The following is a 17,070-nucleotide window of genomic DNA, read 5'->3' on the forward strand; positions in this document are numbered from 1 at the left end:
GTATTTCAGCACGTTTTTGAGTTTATTCTTTCAACAATCACTTAGGTCAAGTTCAAATTCGGGCTGGATGTGGCTCTGGGCACCCTGGTCTGGTGGCTGGCAACCCTGCACATAGCAGAGGGGTTGGAACTAGATGAGCATTGTGGTCCTTTTCAACTCAGGCCATTCTGTGATTCTATGATTCTAAGTCACACTGTAATTTTTAGCAAGTGCTTTCATTGTTATTGGTTAATATTTGCTTTAACTAGGGGCTTAAGTTGTGGGTACGTATCTTCTGGGTGCCACTTTCACCATTTGCCTTTCCTGTTCACAACCACCCCTCCGTGAATGTGCATGTACATTTTGTAGATATGATTTAAGCCTAAGGAACGTGATTTTGCTAGACAGCTTAAATGCTTGCTTTAGTTGAAATTAAGTCAGTAAAGCTTTTAAAAAGTGTTTAAATGTACCTACTTGTAATGAAAAATTGGCTTATGGTGACCAAATTAAAGTTGATAAATAGTTTAATTGCATTTTTAAAACTGTTTTTCTGCAGTAGAAAGAATGTTCCTGGTTCAAACAAGAACCTTAGAAGGTGATTTCCTCTGGCAGGGAGCAATTGTAAGCAGCATCGGGATGGGCTGGGATCCATGCAGCCTACGTGGCTGCATCTGGAAAAGGATGTAAGATCATAATTTTAGGGTGCTCTGCCTTGCAAAACGCAATAAAGTGCTTTAATATTGGATAATAAAGAGAAACAGCATTTATGGAATTGAAAGTGGATTTTTTATGTAGAATTTCGAAGAGTTCAGGGGACTGCTGGATACCAGATCTTTTTCCTGGTTGATTTCCAGAGAGCTGTGATAGGCACAGACTTGACATGTGACCTTTGTAAACCTTCCTACAAACTGAAAATGTTTCTGGATCTAGGAATTTATGTAATCAAGATCTAAATGCCAAGTGACTTCTCTTGCTGTGAAGAAGTTTGTTGAACTCCTTTGGGTAGGTCAAGATTTAAATACAGCTTTTCATGTTATTTTATATATTTGACTTTACACAACTTATTATTATTATTTTACTCCCCAAAGAAATGTCCTTCAAACTACATCTTTCCAGCATAGCAGCATTTTTATCAAATTCATCTGGAGCTCACATGGCCCTGGAAACTGACTGAAATGTGGGTCAAGTCTGACATCAAGTGGTCAGATGCACTCTGTTCCCAGTGGGACTGCTGTGCCTCTCCTGTCTTAAAATGAAAAACTTCCACCTCCACTTTTTATCTCCAAGTTGTTTCTTCTATTAACAAGAATTCTTAGTCCTCATGCTCCTTTGGTTTCCACCAAGTTCACGGTGTGTCATTCCTGATAAATTTATGAAGTGTTGAATTATTCTTGCATTAGGTATTCCAACTGCAGAATCAGTCAACAGAACGTCATGACTGTGTAAATAAAGTCTCCATGACACGAACTGCAGATAAGACCTTTACATGCACTGCTTTGTTTTCCCAATAAACTCTAACAAGATCTATTTCTTTTAAAAAATACTCTTAGCTCTTGAGGTGCTGAGTCTGCCATCAGTGCAGAATTTGAAGCTTACAAGAACTGCAAGAGGGTTTCACACTCACACGATGCTTCCTGCTGTTGAAACACATAGCAAATACTAATTCAATAACTCTTGTCATTCAGTTCTGAAGAAATTTAATGAAATTATTCATTCTAAGTTATAGGAGATGTAGTGGGAAGAGAGATCAGAAAGAATTGACTTGAGATCTTAGGTTTTCCTAGATGTGTCTCTCAGGTTCAGTCTTTGGCATGCTGTGTTGCTGCCCTCATGTTTTAGTGGGATTTGTTCCCCTGCTGACTCAGGAGCAGATCAGAAAAACAAGGTTGGTGCTACCTTCCTCCAAAGTTGGTGTTATCCTTCAGTGGCCAGAGGGATGTTTTCCATCTGTCTGCTCAGTGATCAGCAGGTTTGGTTTGACCATATAAACTTTTTATCTGGACAACTGACTTATTTTTTACTGAAACAGTAGTGTATTTTTGTACTCTCTGCATAAATCAAACAGCACAAAGATCAGCATACCTTCTAACTGTAGAGTCAGCAATGCAAATACAAATGTTCAGTTTCTCCCATAAATGCCACAGCCTGATAAGATTAGCTGCTGTGTTCATGTCTCTGGGACTCCCAAGTATCCATCAGCAGGTGGGCACCATTTTTTAATTTCATCACAGAGGTGAAGACATTCACTTCAGTGTATTTCCTTCTGGGGCAGATTTGGCTTTTTAGTCTGGAGCAGTAGTTTTACAAGGACCTTAAGCTGACATAAACCAGCATTGCTGCCAAAAGAAATACAGCCCTTCCCCCAGTTCAGCACAGCTGTTTTTTGCAGCTCCTCAGAGACCTGCATTGGGAAATTCTTACAGTAAAAATAGCAAACAAAAAATAAGGCACATTAGTTCATAACCTCAACCACTTTCTATTATGTAATTTATGTCTGTGCCTAATGGTTGCCTTGTCCTCTGTGAGCAGAACTTCTTTCTTGAACTGTATTTCTTATGACAAACAACTCTTCTCTATGAGGTAAGCAGTCACTGTTCACTTTCCCAGCATGTTCTCTGTTTGGAGATCACTGAGGTGAATGGATATGCAGAATTTTTGTTCAGAAGTCCTGCAGCCTGCTTTACCTGGAAATGGTTCAAAAATGAACAGAGAGACACAAGATTCTGTTCTATGGCTGAAAACATAACGTGCTGTAAAGCTGTAGCTTTTTTTTATGGAAGTTCTATTTTAATGTATCTGGACACATTTTGGTTGCCATCCATCTGATTTTGAGTTCTTTATCCTTAGTCTTTTATAGTTTCAATGGCTAGGTAAAATTATGGTGAATCCTCTTAATGGTTCAGGGCATACTTGTGTATGTATCCTCATGGATGGCTCCTACCAAGAATATATTACTAAAATAACTGTTATGATTTAAAATTGCTTCTGTTTAAACACTAAGTATATGATTTGTACTAAACCTTGCTATCACTGAAATCCCAAATCATGTTATAACTTGTCCCAGCATTGGTTTTGGGATCCATGGTTCACTATCCATAGAGCACTAAGAAGATGTGACCTTGGCCCAAGGAGATGGTGTCTTAAAAGAGATGGGAGGGAAAGAATATTTGAGGAAATGACCACAGACTAGAGTTCAGAATGTCTCTTCAAACAGATTTTCAGATTGCTGTCCAAGTTAGGAGCCATATGGGGTGTGAAATGTCATGGCTTCCATCCTGGGTAAATATAAGCTCAGAGCTTTCTTTTACATCTCTAATCGTGGCCATCTAATTCTCATAAAATATTTCTGCTGAACCATGCTGTTTGCATTTTAACCAGATACAGCATTTTTCTATTGAGTAAAGCTTAGCTACAGCAGAAAATATACCAAATGGTACTACTGAGCATTTTAAAAGGGCACTTTTTCAGGGCACCTATTGATGCTAGACTGACGGGTGCACTGAGGTTCATCACAGAAAATAACTTTGGTAGCCAAATGGCAGAGCTGTGTGGCCCAAGCTGCATCTTAAGAGCTTTGAAAGGAATTTTGGCCAGGATTCACAACTGTAGTTTATTGCAACTCATACAAATTGTACAGTAATTTTACACAAATCTGGGCTTTTTTATACTGAACAGACTATTCAGCATGTGTGTGCATTTTTAGCAAAACAAATCATTCTCTTGTTTAAAAACAAAAACAAAGCACTACATATGTTACAGGACTATAGTTACCATTCTTTATTTTAAAGTCATACACAAATGGTTTGTTCTGCTCTGATTAGCTTATTAGTTAATGTTGGATCTGAAAGGCAGTTTTGGGGCATTGTCTGTCAACTTAGTGGAAATTAGGACAGTGAGTGCCTTCAATAGTCTTTGTTCATTAAACCATATCTCTGCAGATGTTCAGTGTATTCACATTTCTTTAGCTGCTCTGAAGTATTCTCATTTTTTTCAGCTAAAGAGAAATGTGTGACTTTCTGTACTGTTGTTTATTACAGATGCAAAAGAGGTAGTCTTGTTATTCAAAAGACTGACACCTTTTCTCTGAGTACATTATACCCATAAGTGCCAATTCACATTTACAAGCCCTCTAAGAGAGCGAATTGAAAGAATCTAGAGAATTTTTTGCTTTCAGGAGAGCCCTGAGAGCATGTTCTTGCAATCTAAGAAATCATTAGTGCCAGGGGAAATTCAGCTTTAGCCAGCTGTGTTTCCCTGTGAAGAAGGGTTCACACGCAGGTTCCCACTGCCAGCTTTTCACTCACACTTCCGTAGGTGACTACCAAAGTCAGGATGCCATCTATCTGCAGACAACTAATGAAAGGGCAGGCTATGTTCTTCTGATGTCTCTGAGGCAGAACTCCCATCAGAATGGCAAACTAGATGCTGTTTTAAGAGGAAATCTTTCTCCAATTGATGAAGTCAAAAATTTCTGACTGACACTGTGCTCTCACTCCTAGCAGAAATGCCTTATTTATGTTGAAATAAAAGCAAAGACAGTTGTTCATACCTGAAGTGCAGTTAATGGGCCCGGCTGGCGATGACAAGTGAGTGCTCTAATTGATTAGCCAGGGAAATGTACTTTAGATGCTTCTCTTTGGTGAGCTTTATGCTGGATTGATCATCAGGGTGCTACTTTCACCTTAAGACTGATTTCTTCTTCAAATCATGCACATCATTAGGCAATAGGATGGATGGAAAGGTGATGAGGTAGTTGTTTGTGCTTCTAAATAGGTATTCGTTATGTGTGTAACTGTATTTTGTTGGGATTCTTGATCACCTTCTAGTTCCAGTTTGTGTGTTTTGCTTTACCAACTTCCAATCTGGATAGAAATTTACTTATTCATAGGTAATGCTGCTCTTGCTGGATAAATTAATGAGAAAATATTTATGAAATTCAGAAGGCTGTTTTCATCAGGTTTTACTCACTTTGACCCACTCTTATCTTGAAAGTACAGATAACAACCAACAAGAAAAGAAAAAAAAAATTATACCATTGAAATATGTAAAATTAGCTGTTTATGAAAGGAAAGGTCATGTTTTATCTTCCTGCTTACTATCATGTGTTCTCTGTACTTACCTATATGAGAATATATTGGACTGAAAATTAAGATAACACTACAATGTGTAAAAATATGAGTTCATAGTAATATAACTGGTCATTGGTACAATATGTGCTTTATGGGAACATAATATAGACATAGGTTGATAGTACAAAGAAAGGGGGCTGTTGGAGAAGTTCAGTATATTAAAAATGATAGCATATCAGATATGGCAATTACACTAGCCATCAATCTTCAATAGTTTGTGAAGAATCCTGCTAAAATGCAGTGAAGCTTTATAAGATTTGTGATCACAGAGTGTAAAATATAACAGATGCTACAATATTTAGATGCCTGCTGGCATTTACTTTTACCCTACACAGCTCATTTCAGTTATATGAAAATTTTATGTGCTCTGTAACCCCATTGAAATAGAGACATATTTGCAAAGAACCCACAATGGAGCAGAGTATTTTCAAGATACACAGTATTTGATCTGTCTAATAAGGTAAAAAGAGAAAATGACTAGTTAGACTAAACTACTATTAGTTTATTAGTAAATTACCATTAGTGCTGTCTGCTGCGAACTCTGCCAAATATGTATTACTCTTAAGTGGCTGGAGAGTTCATACAGCCACTGTGCAGTGCATGCTGAAATCTTGTGGGGTGATCTCTGTGAGCCAAAACTAATGAAATAAGACAGGAAAAGAAAGTTCCTTTACTTCACTATTCCTTTCAGTTGGGAAGGATGACAGACAGCCTTCTTTGTGAAATGGGAATCTTTCATAATAGCTGCCAAGGCTGCTGCAGCTTCTTGCCACTCTGAAGACTGCTAGAGGACTGTGAAATCAGGACCTGGATGTACTTGCTAATTAATGCTGTCTTTTGGAAGCGTGCCCAGAAGTAGCTTTTGCTATCAAGCTATGTAAGTCGCCATGCTTCTGCTCTTGTAGACCTCTGTTTTCCTTGCATCACATCCCTGATGTTATTTACCTTTTCCTAGTTTCCCTTGAGGCTACCATATTAAAAAATGTAATAGCAGAGCATGTCTGATGTAATTCTGGTAATCACTGGACTCGTTACACTAAAACAAAGAAATGAATTAAGGTCAAAAACATCCTTTCTAACTTGAGAAGCGTTCCCAAGGCTTGACCTTGTAGATGTCTGACACAGTATTTGATGAAGAGGAAAATTCACTCAACCCAGACATTCTAAAGGACACCAAAACTTGCAAAAGCTTTTGAACTGGCAGTTTGTCCATATGGCATTTGGCTTGCTTTCTTTCCATCTTTAGATTTCATGAACTGCTTTTCTGTTTGTTAACCTGGCAGGTCTGCAAGTGTTAGGCCTGTAGGAAACCAAAAGGCTCTGTATGGTTCTCATTATAATGGAGCCCTGTTCAACTAGCCACAATAACTCTTAGGTAACTAAGTTGCTTTCTTTTAATCATTAATATTTTTATATTGTCAAGAGCAGCCTGGCTCTTACTGAGGTCAGTATCTGGATTTTTTCTTCTTCAAAAACATGTGACCTTTCATCCACAAAGCTCATAGCAACTAGCCCAGTGTTACTGACTTATCTTTTACAGCCACTCGACATTTATAGTTAGTGTTTACAAATCAGATCCCTTGGCACATACGGAGCCAAAATATTTTTTCTTCATCTACTAACCCATAAATCACAATATGGTAGAAAGCCTATCATTTTGTGAGAGTCGACTGGAAACAAGTTGACTTGGGCCTTGGAGATAATTTCTGCTGTGAGCCTGAATTCCTTGAGCTTTAAAGAGCCACTTCAGTGACTCTTCTCTCCTGTACAAGTATAAGGTATTTTACTGAGAGTCACTGCAGCTTGACAGTATACGAGATAGCCAAGTTACATTATTGCTGGAGTCATCCAAGCTGTATGTTCTGTAAATCAAAACAGTATCTTGAAGTGATGTTGCACTTCCGTTTCATTGGCTGTATACATACAAAGAGCACAAGCATCTAGCCACAACTAAATCTGGTAAATTTAAGGGCTGTCTGTTCTGCTGCAAAGCAATAAAGCAGTCATTTTCTAGTCTCAACAAGCATGTTTTGATGTTAGAAGCAGTATAATTTCATTTTATGCTTCTGTAAAATCAAACAAATAGTGTCCAGATAAAGGACATAAGGCATAGGAATTTCCCTATGAGATGAAATAAGTCTATAAATGTCAGATAATATTGAACAGTACCTTCATCAGAGTAATTTTGAAATGTAATCTAAGCTTATTTTGAAATGCAGGTGATTATTATAACATATTTCTGTCATAGACATAGCATTGGAATTAGTGAAGTCTTTGGTGCAAGTGAACACAAAATCCAGAAAAACCAACTAGGTCAGAGGACTTTAGTCTGCAGTATTTCTTGTTAAATTCTCAAAATTCAGGCTGTTATGTGAACGATAGCAGTTACATGACAATAAATTTTCCAGTAGCTAGAGAATTGAAGTAAATATGTGAACTAATACCACCTCACCTGGCATATAAAATATAAAATTATGCACACGTATATGTATCAAATGTTTCTTGCTCATCTCTGGTGACTGCAGAATGTTGGCTGCAGTACTCCTGGTTGGAGTGTGAACAGTTCTGCCTGTGTTTTCTAGAGGTTGCCGTGGCTTTGGGCTGCTGGGATGTCAGCTTTGCCCTTCCTATGGTTGCTGTTCCTGCTGCTCCATCCAAGCGGTGATTCACCCAGGTGGCACTGGGAGCAGTGGCAGATGGCATAGCAGGTGGCGGTCAGAGAATTTGGAAAAGTATTTTGCTATCCTTCCCAAGTGCCCCAGTTCCTTCACCAGAGCCTTGGCCAGTAACGGTGAAGGAGAGCTGATCACTGCCCTCCAAAAGATCCCAGCCCCAAGAGAAAGCTCTGTCCCAGGATGCAAGTGATGTTCGTGTTATCTCAACTCCTCACTTTCTGCCCACTCAACATCTCTACTGCAACTAGCTATGACTAGTGGCATGTGCTACTGGTAGCTGTACAGTTGGCTATGTCAATGAAGGATCCCTCAGAATAAGTGAGGTATTTGGCTGTCTACTTCACATGCTTCTTCCATGTCCCCAGTCCAGCCCCAAAGCCCCAGAACCTCTTTGTGCATAGCCACTTGCCCAGCCTCTGCAACCTTCTTGCTTGGCAGCGGTGCTCTGGGAAGAGTACAACGGTAGGGGAGATAGAGATGTATGCAGCACTCTAGTTCCAGGTCTGCAGCCTGCTCCTCAGAGCATCTTTCCATTGACTTCAGTGGTTTTCAGCTGAGGCCTTTCTTTGGATATTATGCTGGAGTAAATTCTTTACTCAGAGATCACATCCCAAGAGGCAAAGTTTGTCCTGCTTCACGTTCCATGACAGATCTATTCTGAATCCTTTTATTATTAATAATAGACAGCAAATTCTGATCTCAGAGTTCCTGTGGAAGAGTCAGTGATATCTGTGTAATTTAAATCAAACCTGTTCTTAAAGGTTTAAGTGAGTTCTAAAGATTTTATCAGCACAATTTCCCCGTGCAGCTGGGCAAGCTAGCACATAATTAGAGATAAGAGCCAAGAACTTCAGAAGTGCAAGAGGTGAAACTAATCTTTGCTAATGAAGGACATCATGCAAATAGTGTTTGATTTTTTGTGTGTATCTGATGCTACAACTGAACAAGTAGAATTGTTCAGTGCTTAATGGTGACTTCTATGACAGTATAGGCCTTTGTGTGACAAATATTGTGACAAACTTTGCAAGGGAAAGAGGATTCTCTCTGCTGAATAATGACAAACCTGCCCTCTCTTTAAATTAGCTCAACCTCTGCCACTACGAAAAATATTAAAATGATAACTCCTACCTCTGCAAACAGAGTAGCAGCACAGATACTGCTTCTGTTTATCTGCCCTAGTCTCCTATGAGGCTGTATGTGGCCCCCAAACAAAAGACATTGAAACTAGTCAGGGGAAGATGTCATTTTTCCCCTAAAGTCTGTCTTATCTTTATGCCCTTGAGCATAAGAGCGACCCCTCCATGACTGCCATTTCTCAAAGTCAGATCTCAGCTGATTCTGTTCCAGTAATTTGGAAGCTTTAAAATCTACCCAGATCTCTTGCAGTTCTTTTTAAAGTTTTCCAAAGAAGGCACAAGGGCTACTGTTTGAAGAGCTTTTGATATTAGGAGGCAAGGGTAAAGTTGGGTTTTGGTAAGATTTTGATAAGATTGCTAACGATATCCCTTTGACTCAAAAGGTTTGTAAGACTGTTGTTACCTTCATGACACTGCAGATACAGATGTGACATTCATGAGTTAATGTGCAGTTGTGCAATTGAAGGTGTTAAGGTTCTCTGAGTATATTGCATACAGTCAGTATATTACATACACCATCACTGCAGCAGTTTGAATTATCAGCAGGCTTTGAAGCATTCCCTGGGATTCTTCCAGCAATTATTGGTAGGATTGCACAAGGCAAGGAGTCTGTGTGAATAAATACAGGAGTAATTCAGGTTTTAAGAGTTGCTCCAGCTCAGAGCAAAGCCAGCTCTGCACTTGAACCAATCTGCTCAGGACATGATCCAACTGTTGACCAATACCCCAAGGTGCCCTTTTGCAGTGCCAGTCCTCAGCCTCTATTGTTGCTGAGGATTATTTGCAGTTTGTTGAACATCATAAAGTTTTTATTGGCATATTCCTCCTTCCTGCTTGTTTATGTTTCTCCAAATGATAGCCCTGCCGTATATGCTTTGAATTCTTCTTGTCAGTCTTATGAATATATTTTATTTACTTCATTTTTAGTGTGCATACTGTTTCTTCAGATGAAATGGACTCATCATGGCCAGATTTTTTTCTTTCATACCAAACTTATAAGTTTGGTTATTGAACATTTTGGAGATTGTGCATATGAACTGTAGTTCCAGGCTGCAGCTAAATACTAGCCATGCTTTCCTGCCTTCTGAAGAGAGAAGTTAATTGCAGCAGTAGGGTAGCTACACTGTTGTTGCATTTTACCCTCACAATTTCCCTCATGCAATCTAATTAACATTTTGCAGACTCGGATCATATCTTCCTGTTTGCCACTTGTGCTTATGTAGGCATAAATATACTTAGAGCAAAATACCTTATTCTCCACCAAGATCATTATCCCTATTATAAGATTAGCTGATTGTCTCTTATCTCTGCAGCATCCTAGTACTATTTGTATAAAACAGTGAAGAACTATTGTTTCCATTTTACAGGTGGGAAAAGTAAAATAACACAAGGTTTTAGAGGGCTGAGGCCCTTACCTTAGCCTGTTTGAAACTGGAATAACTTTGGTACAAACTGGAAACCATACGACACGCTGTAGGGTGAGACATATGGGATCTAAAGCCACTCTTCATCAATCTGCTTCAGGAAAATCTGGAGGAACTGAATTAGAGTAATGCAGGTATAGCTACATTTATCCCCCCTATAGTTTGGAGAACTGGAATTATATACACAGAGCTCCATCCATAAATGGCAAATATCTGAAAAAAAAAAAGGCAAGTGAAAAATTCAGCCATTTATTATAGTATTTTTGAACAATACTATATCTATTTTCAATTGAAAATAACTTTCTTCTTTTGGAGAAAAGCCATCTCTCCACTAAAATTAGGACAAATAACCAAGTACTAAATGTAAAGGGTAAATTTCCTTTGCTCTGTAAGAGCTGAACAACAAGGGAGTTCTGAGAGCAATCTACAGAAGACACCTTTTGTTTTCATTGGTGTAGCAATGACTACAATACACAGAGGAACCCCCTTCCCTTGCTGTCAATTACAACACATCACTGCTTCCGTCCTGTGCAAGTGGGTCAGGCATTGTGATGTGCAGCACTAGTATGAACAGCCTGGTTGATTTTTTATTAGCTGTCAGTAAGAAATTGTTTTGTTTGTGAAATCAGAAGATAAAATACAATGAAGTCTCTTAAGGAGTATTTGACAGTGATTTAAAACAGGATCCTAAAAAGGGAAGGCCATCAATACAGTACACAACAAACAGAACTAATAGATGCAGGGAAATAGATTTATTATCTGCACTTGGCAGCTTCCAAACTTAAGGTTCTTGTTAAAATGCTGAGTCGAAACAAGAATTATTCCTGTGTTTGAAATGTTTCTGTCTTGGACTAAAATGTGGGCAGTAGCCAGAGCTGGTCTGCCACTGCAGCAGTGCTTTGGGAAGGGCGCTTGGTCACCAACAAGTAACAAAGAGCCAGAAGATCCCACTCTGGCTTCCTGATATTTTCATCTGTGGGTATACACACAATACCAGCAAGGTGAAGAATCCAGTCAGACTGAATTTGATGGACTGATTTTATAACCCTTGCCACTGGCCCTAAAATGACTTTTGAGGAGTACGGCAACATTACGTTAATTGTGTTGGCTCATGGAAATAGTAGTCTGAACAAACCTCAGAAAGAAGAAATTGAAGCTTTAATTGTAAACGTGCACGTTGGTGTTCAGACGCCTAATTGTGCCATGCAAGGTGGCTCCATTGATTGGCAGAAGTCTAGGTGCTGCCAGGACCTGTGTGCCATCAGCTATGTCACATACAAATGATGCTGCAGCCTCAGCATGCCGAGCAGCCCTGTCTCACCTGCAGTAAATTATTACATGCAAAGCTTTGTTCAGCCCTCTCTTCTGGACATGAGATAGGTTGGTGCACTACATCTCCTGGCCTTTTTTGTTTTTCTAGCTTTCCTTGGCTAGAAGCAGGATCTAACCAAGAGAGGAGGCCGAATTAACTATGCATTTGTTATGAATGATTTAATCTTGCTTCATGAATCCTTTGTTCACATTTTGTTTGTTTTGTTTCCTTAGTTCTAATAGACCTAAGTAGCTCTGGAAGTTGTACATGCTACAAAAGTACTATTTCAGTAGCACGATTGTTTGCTGCTGAGAAAATAGTTGTTGAGAAATCTTATAACAACCACTGCCGATCCCTAAAGGGGATTGCTTCTCCCACTAGCTATTATCTAAATTGGATGTTTTCTGGGAAGACATCCTGAATAAATAAAATAACGCTAGCAGGACTGGAGTGCTAAGGATTCAAAGATTCTGACTGTACCATTTTAATTTTAGTGCAACTCTAGTGAACTCAGTAGAGGTATTCTGGCTTTAAACCTCAGCCCTGGGGTCCAAAACGCTACAGGGAAAGAAGCTGTCTGCTCCCAGTTGAACAAGAGGAAGGCCACAGCATGACTTTATTTACATAAACTGTCTACCAGATGGAGAGAAACCCTGGGGAAAGGCTGGCACTCCCTGCCCAAACCACTTCTCATGTGCAGGATGTTGGAGAAGGCTCCATCTGATAAAAGTGCCCACCTCTTCTCTCCCAGTCATTCCTGAGGAGTCACTAGGTGCTTTTCAGAGTTGTTTGCTTAGTGGGAGCAAACTAAAAAACGTATTTTAGACCAGATGGACCAAACCCACTTGACATGGCTCTTGCTCAATGCAACCATGCACTGCTGGGTCTGTGCTCAGGACTGTTTTTCACTAGAGGGACTTCTCGATTGGAAAGAGCAGCAGAAGATTTAGGCCCTGCCCTTATTATTCCACACACCACAACTGTTTGAGTTCAGCTTTGTTAAGGAGCAGAGGCTAAGCAGTGTGCCAAACCTGCACTGGGAGCTGGCAGAGGGAGGAGGAAGGAATGGCCACCCCTTGGATAATGCCAGTTTTAGGAGTCAGCTGGTGAATTATACAATCTTGAAATCACTAAGGTTGCAAAAGACCACTAAGATCAAGTCCAGCCACGACCATACTCACTAAACCAGTGGGTTAAGCACTAGTTGTGGTTAACATGCTCCTTACAGCACTGATTCTTATTCAGGTAGCTGTAGTCTTACTAGATGTGTCAGAGCTGATCTTTTCTAATCTTCTAAACATAAAATTTCCTCTGACTCATACACGGAGTTTGTGTGAGATTCTACTACCTTTGGAGGGCTCTAAGGATGGGTAGTAGTTGGAGGAGAGCAGGCTACAGCCCCCGCCCCAGGTTATATGGATGCTCAGGGTTCATCCTACCTATGAGCTGGCAGGGATATGATGGTACCTGGCTGCTTGCAGAGCTGTGTTTCTGGTACTTCCACTTTGCAGTATAAGAGCTCTGAGTCTGGGACTCAGGATAATACATGGCTTTGACCACATTTGTTCTGCACCTGCTCCCATGACAGCTTCAGCAGAGGTCAGTAGAGAATTTGATATCTGATACAAACATGGCTGTTTACCAAATTCTAATTCAAAAGCGTAAGGCATTTTATTTCTGTTTGGTTTTCTTTTCATCAACTCATCTGTCTGGGATCTCTCTTTCTGGAAAGAGGCAGGGTGAAGAATTTAGTTTAATACACCATTTAAATTCCATAAACAAGACAGAAATCTAGTAGCAGGCAGAGAATATATATTGCAGCAATAAAACTTCTCTGAAAGAATTGCTGCAGCAGCAAGGGAATGCTAATAAGGGTTTATTTCCTGTGAAGTAACATTTACAGGCCTAGGTTGGCTTGATTTTCATTTAATGAAACACTGCATTAATATAATCATGTTATTTTGTGAGGAGGAAATACTCTGGAAGCTTTTTGATTCTCTTAAGTCACTTCTCTCTCTCCAACATTGCTACTGCATTGGAGAGATAGGAGGAGAACGATTTCACTTTTAAAAGAAAACGTACATCGTAATTGGGTTTAATATGTAAAATTCTAAGTAAAAGATAAGGTAAACTTATTTCCAGATTATATAGAAAAAGTTAAACTACTATAAATTAAGAATCTGTAGGTTTGGTGTGAGCAACATCAGCTCCTGCTTACGACTCCAGAGTCTCACAGAGCCCCACAGCAAATGTTTTGTCCCATTTTTCAGCCACATTAAGAATCAAGTCATGGCAAAGATCACATAGAAAGTAGAAAAGTAGCTCTAAGAGGACAACTTGTAGGAAGACAATGAAAGGAAAAGAAAGTGCTTGCATGTGAAAAGTCCTTTTCCATTTTCTAACTAAGGACATGTAGGGCACAGCACTCACCAGGGCAGAGGGCTATGCAAAGAAGAACATAGTTTGCTGTTATCATCTTAAGCCACTGCTGGAGTTGTCCTCCCCTTAATTAGATACAGAAGTTATGAAAAAGAAAATTGAAAATGTAATGAACATGAGGAACATAACGCTTACTTGAGTTATATTATATGAGGCTGGTATTGATAAAACAGGTCTTACTCCAATTACAGCCAGTAGCAGTAGCCTACTCAAGCAGATTGGATTCTCTTTGCCATATATTTCAGGTTATTGGTGTATATTGTGTTAATTGCAGTACATTAGCAAAGAACCAAGCTAATCCATGTGAAAAGACTGCTTCCTGTGGTTCCTGCCTGCCTACTGCCAGTTTCACGCTTAATCCACAGCTCCATTTTTTATTCCTCTCTTGCCAGCAATTAACTGGTGACTGTTGTAGTATAGAATTGGATCCTACATTACCTGGAAAGCAGTATTTCATACTGTGTATCACTTCTCAATGTATAGAATCCAGAAAACTGGTAATTCCTCACTTTATTTCCAGCATAATTTACTACACTGAAGGAATAGTGCTGTCAACTTCCTTTGAAAGTGCTATGTGGTATTTTCTGTATCTAAAGGCTTGTTGTGCTTCTGTGTCTTCTCTCAGCTATGAGGGAAACTGAGCATTTCCAAAACCTGTTACCTACTCTCTCTGACCACCTCATTTTATAAGCTTTGAGGAAGGAAATGATTTACTCTTTTCCAGAGGAAAAAAACACAACAAAAAAATCAAGCCAACAAACCAAAAATTAATCAGAGTGGTATAACTGGTATCTGTGCAAATCCACAGTTGTATTTATTTATTTTTGGAAGCCCACACAAAAACTTCTCATTTCTTTTAGCAGCTGTAATGCCATAATAGAATGGAAAGTAGTGCAATAATAACAGGGTAGCAAAGCCTCTGGCTGCAGTAAATGAGAACAAGCCTACATACAACAGCCACAGATGGAGAAATGAAGGAAAAGCACTGCTTACCTTCAGAAGGCCTCAGACAGGCAGGAATCTCCAACAAGAGATGCCCTCACCCCCACTGCCAACCTTTAAATGAGGTCTGGGAAGGGGTGGACACTTCCAGTCATTCAGGTACACTGCTTGCACCTGAGCTCCCCTGGGTTGGCCCTCCCTTCCCACCAGGTGCTCAATCACTGCTTCAAGCCATGACTTTGCATTTCTGCTACAGCAGTAAACGTAAAAGTCCTGATTGCCATAGATAATAATAGTGGTGTGGTATATACTATTGATACTATTAAATACCTGTCTGTGTCAAAGCAGGCTGAAGTGGTGTTGCTCAGGGTACAGACTCTGCTAACTGAAATGCTTCGTAGTTGATAGGAAAGTATTTATTTTATTGAAGTAAAATAAGTAGTTAAAAATTATCTGACTTCCAAGGTTCCTCTGGGTTTGTTAGAGCAGTGGATAGACAGAATGATGTTGAAATCTTGCAGACTTACTGCTTGACAACCTGAAGAACTGCTAGAGAGAAGTTCTTTGTAAATTAAATATGACACCCAGCAAAACTTTCCTTTGAAAGCGGTACACTGGAAAGTGTTTGTATGTACTGTTGGAACTAGATGATCTTTAAGGTCCCTTCTAACCTAAGCCATTCTATGATGTGTTTAGGAACACTGCTGTGTAGTTCATCTTAATCACTGTTTAGAAGACAAGCAATGTCACAATGTCTTTGGCACTAGAAATCCATTTTATTTAAAACAGGTTTTAGTTACTTTCCTCTTCCTTTCTCCAGCAACTGGAAGCTTACTTGGAAACCTGTAATTGCTTTGGCGTAGTTCAACTTCCATGTAAAGTGCCAAGCTTGGGAGCCCAGTCCAAACCAAGTAAACTGATGAATTACAAATGCATTTATGATAATAAGAGTTTCACCCACAGGCTCTCTTGTTGCAGACTGAACATTGTAGAAAGCAGCCAGCAGTTCTGCACACTGTGAAGGTGAAGCCTTGGGCACAGTATGCACAAAGCAGCCGCTGATTGCTGTTAAACAATGTCCACATCTTTGAAACCCAGTTTAGTTGCAACACTGGCAATCCACGTGGCTCTGAAAGGGAAGATGTCTGTGCATCTTTAATGCCTAGTAGCTTTCATTTTAGCACAGTGTGACATTTTCCCATCCATGGAAGCCTGGCTCTAACTGCAGAACGTGTCCTTGTCAGCCTGAGTGGTCCAAGCCTCCAGGATTGTGCTCACTATTCATCCTGCTCAAGGAAGCATTTCGGATAAGAGCAGGACTGAGGTCTGGGAACGTGCCATCGCAATTATTTTCCAGAAGATTCACTTACCATAAAATTAAAATATCCCAGCTGAAAATGTAACAGAGACTGCTCCCTGTCCATCCTCTCTGTCAAACTGGCAGGCATGCAGGCTTCCTGACTTCTTGGCATCATGTCAGCCTGTCAGGCAAATTTTTGTTACTGGAGCACTGGTGACTGACCTAGGACTGACGTGTTCCCTGACCCCAGAGTATTTTGGGAAGCCTCAAATTTCTGGTTTGCTTCTGGGGTTCCAGAGAATATGAAGGCATTTGGAAACACTGAAATAGAGCAAGGTTTTCATGGCTGCAGAATACAGTGTCAGAATTTTCATTTCTTGTATAACCTTTCCAAAGTTTAAATAGAAAACAGTGCTCAACATTTCCATTCCCTGCAGATCTTTAGTCTATACATAATTGTTCCCCTGTAGGTTTTATACAGACAAGATAACCTTGCAACGTGATACCTTTAACACCTAGAAGTGGTTGTTCAAGCTCACATATGAAAAGCTGTACTTATAAAATGAATCTCTTTCTGTGCTGTAATCACTTCTGAAGCAGCACAGAGCCAGTCATTACCTGAAGTCTCCCAAACCTGAGACAGCTTATCTTTACAAAGTTAAGTCTTGAGTCTCACCTTTGTCAAACATTTTTTCTCCTAACGCTAACTAACTTTCTTCTGGGTCACTTACCAT

General features: G+C 39.7%; 1 long non-coding RNA gene across 1 annotated transcript; it reads right to left on the reverse strand.

Moving 5' to 3' along the window:
* Positions 1–9,272: 9,272 nt before the first annotated feature.
* Positions 9,273–15,112, reverse strand: LOC149917195 (uncharacterized). The gene is made up of 3 exons (XR_016467987.1): positions 15,088–15,112; positions 14,086–14,159; positions 9,273–10,556 (listed from the first exon to the last, which is right to left on the reverse strand). It is a non-coding gene; the product is annotated as an uncharacterized LOC149917195 (long non-coding RNA).
* Between the last annotated feature and the right edge of the window lie 1,958 nt (positions 15,113–17,070).

This window comes from Phasianus colchicus, chromosome 7, assembly GCF_987193195.1.
Source record: "Phasianus colchicus chromosome 7, bPhaCol1.hap1.1, whole genome shotgun sequence".
In the NCBI taxonomy this organism is placed as follows: Eukaryota; Metazoa; Chordata; class Aves; order Galliformes; family Phasianidae; genus Phasianus; species Phasianus colchicus.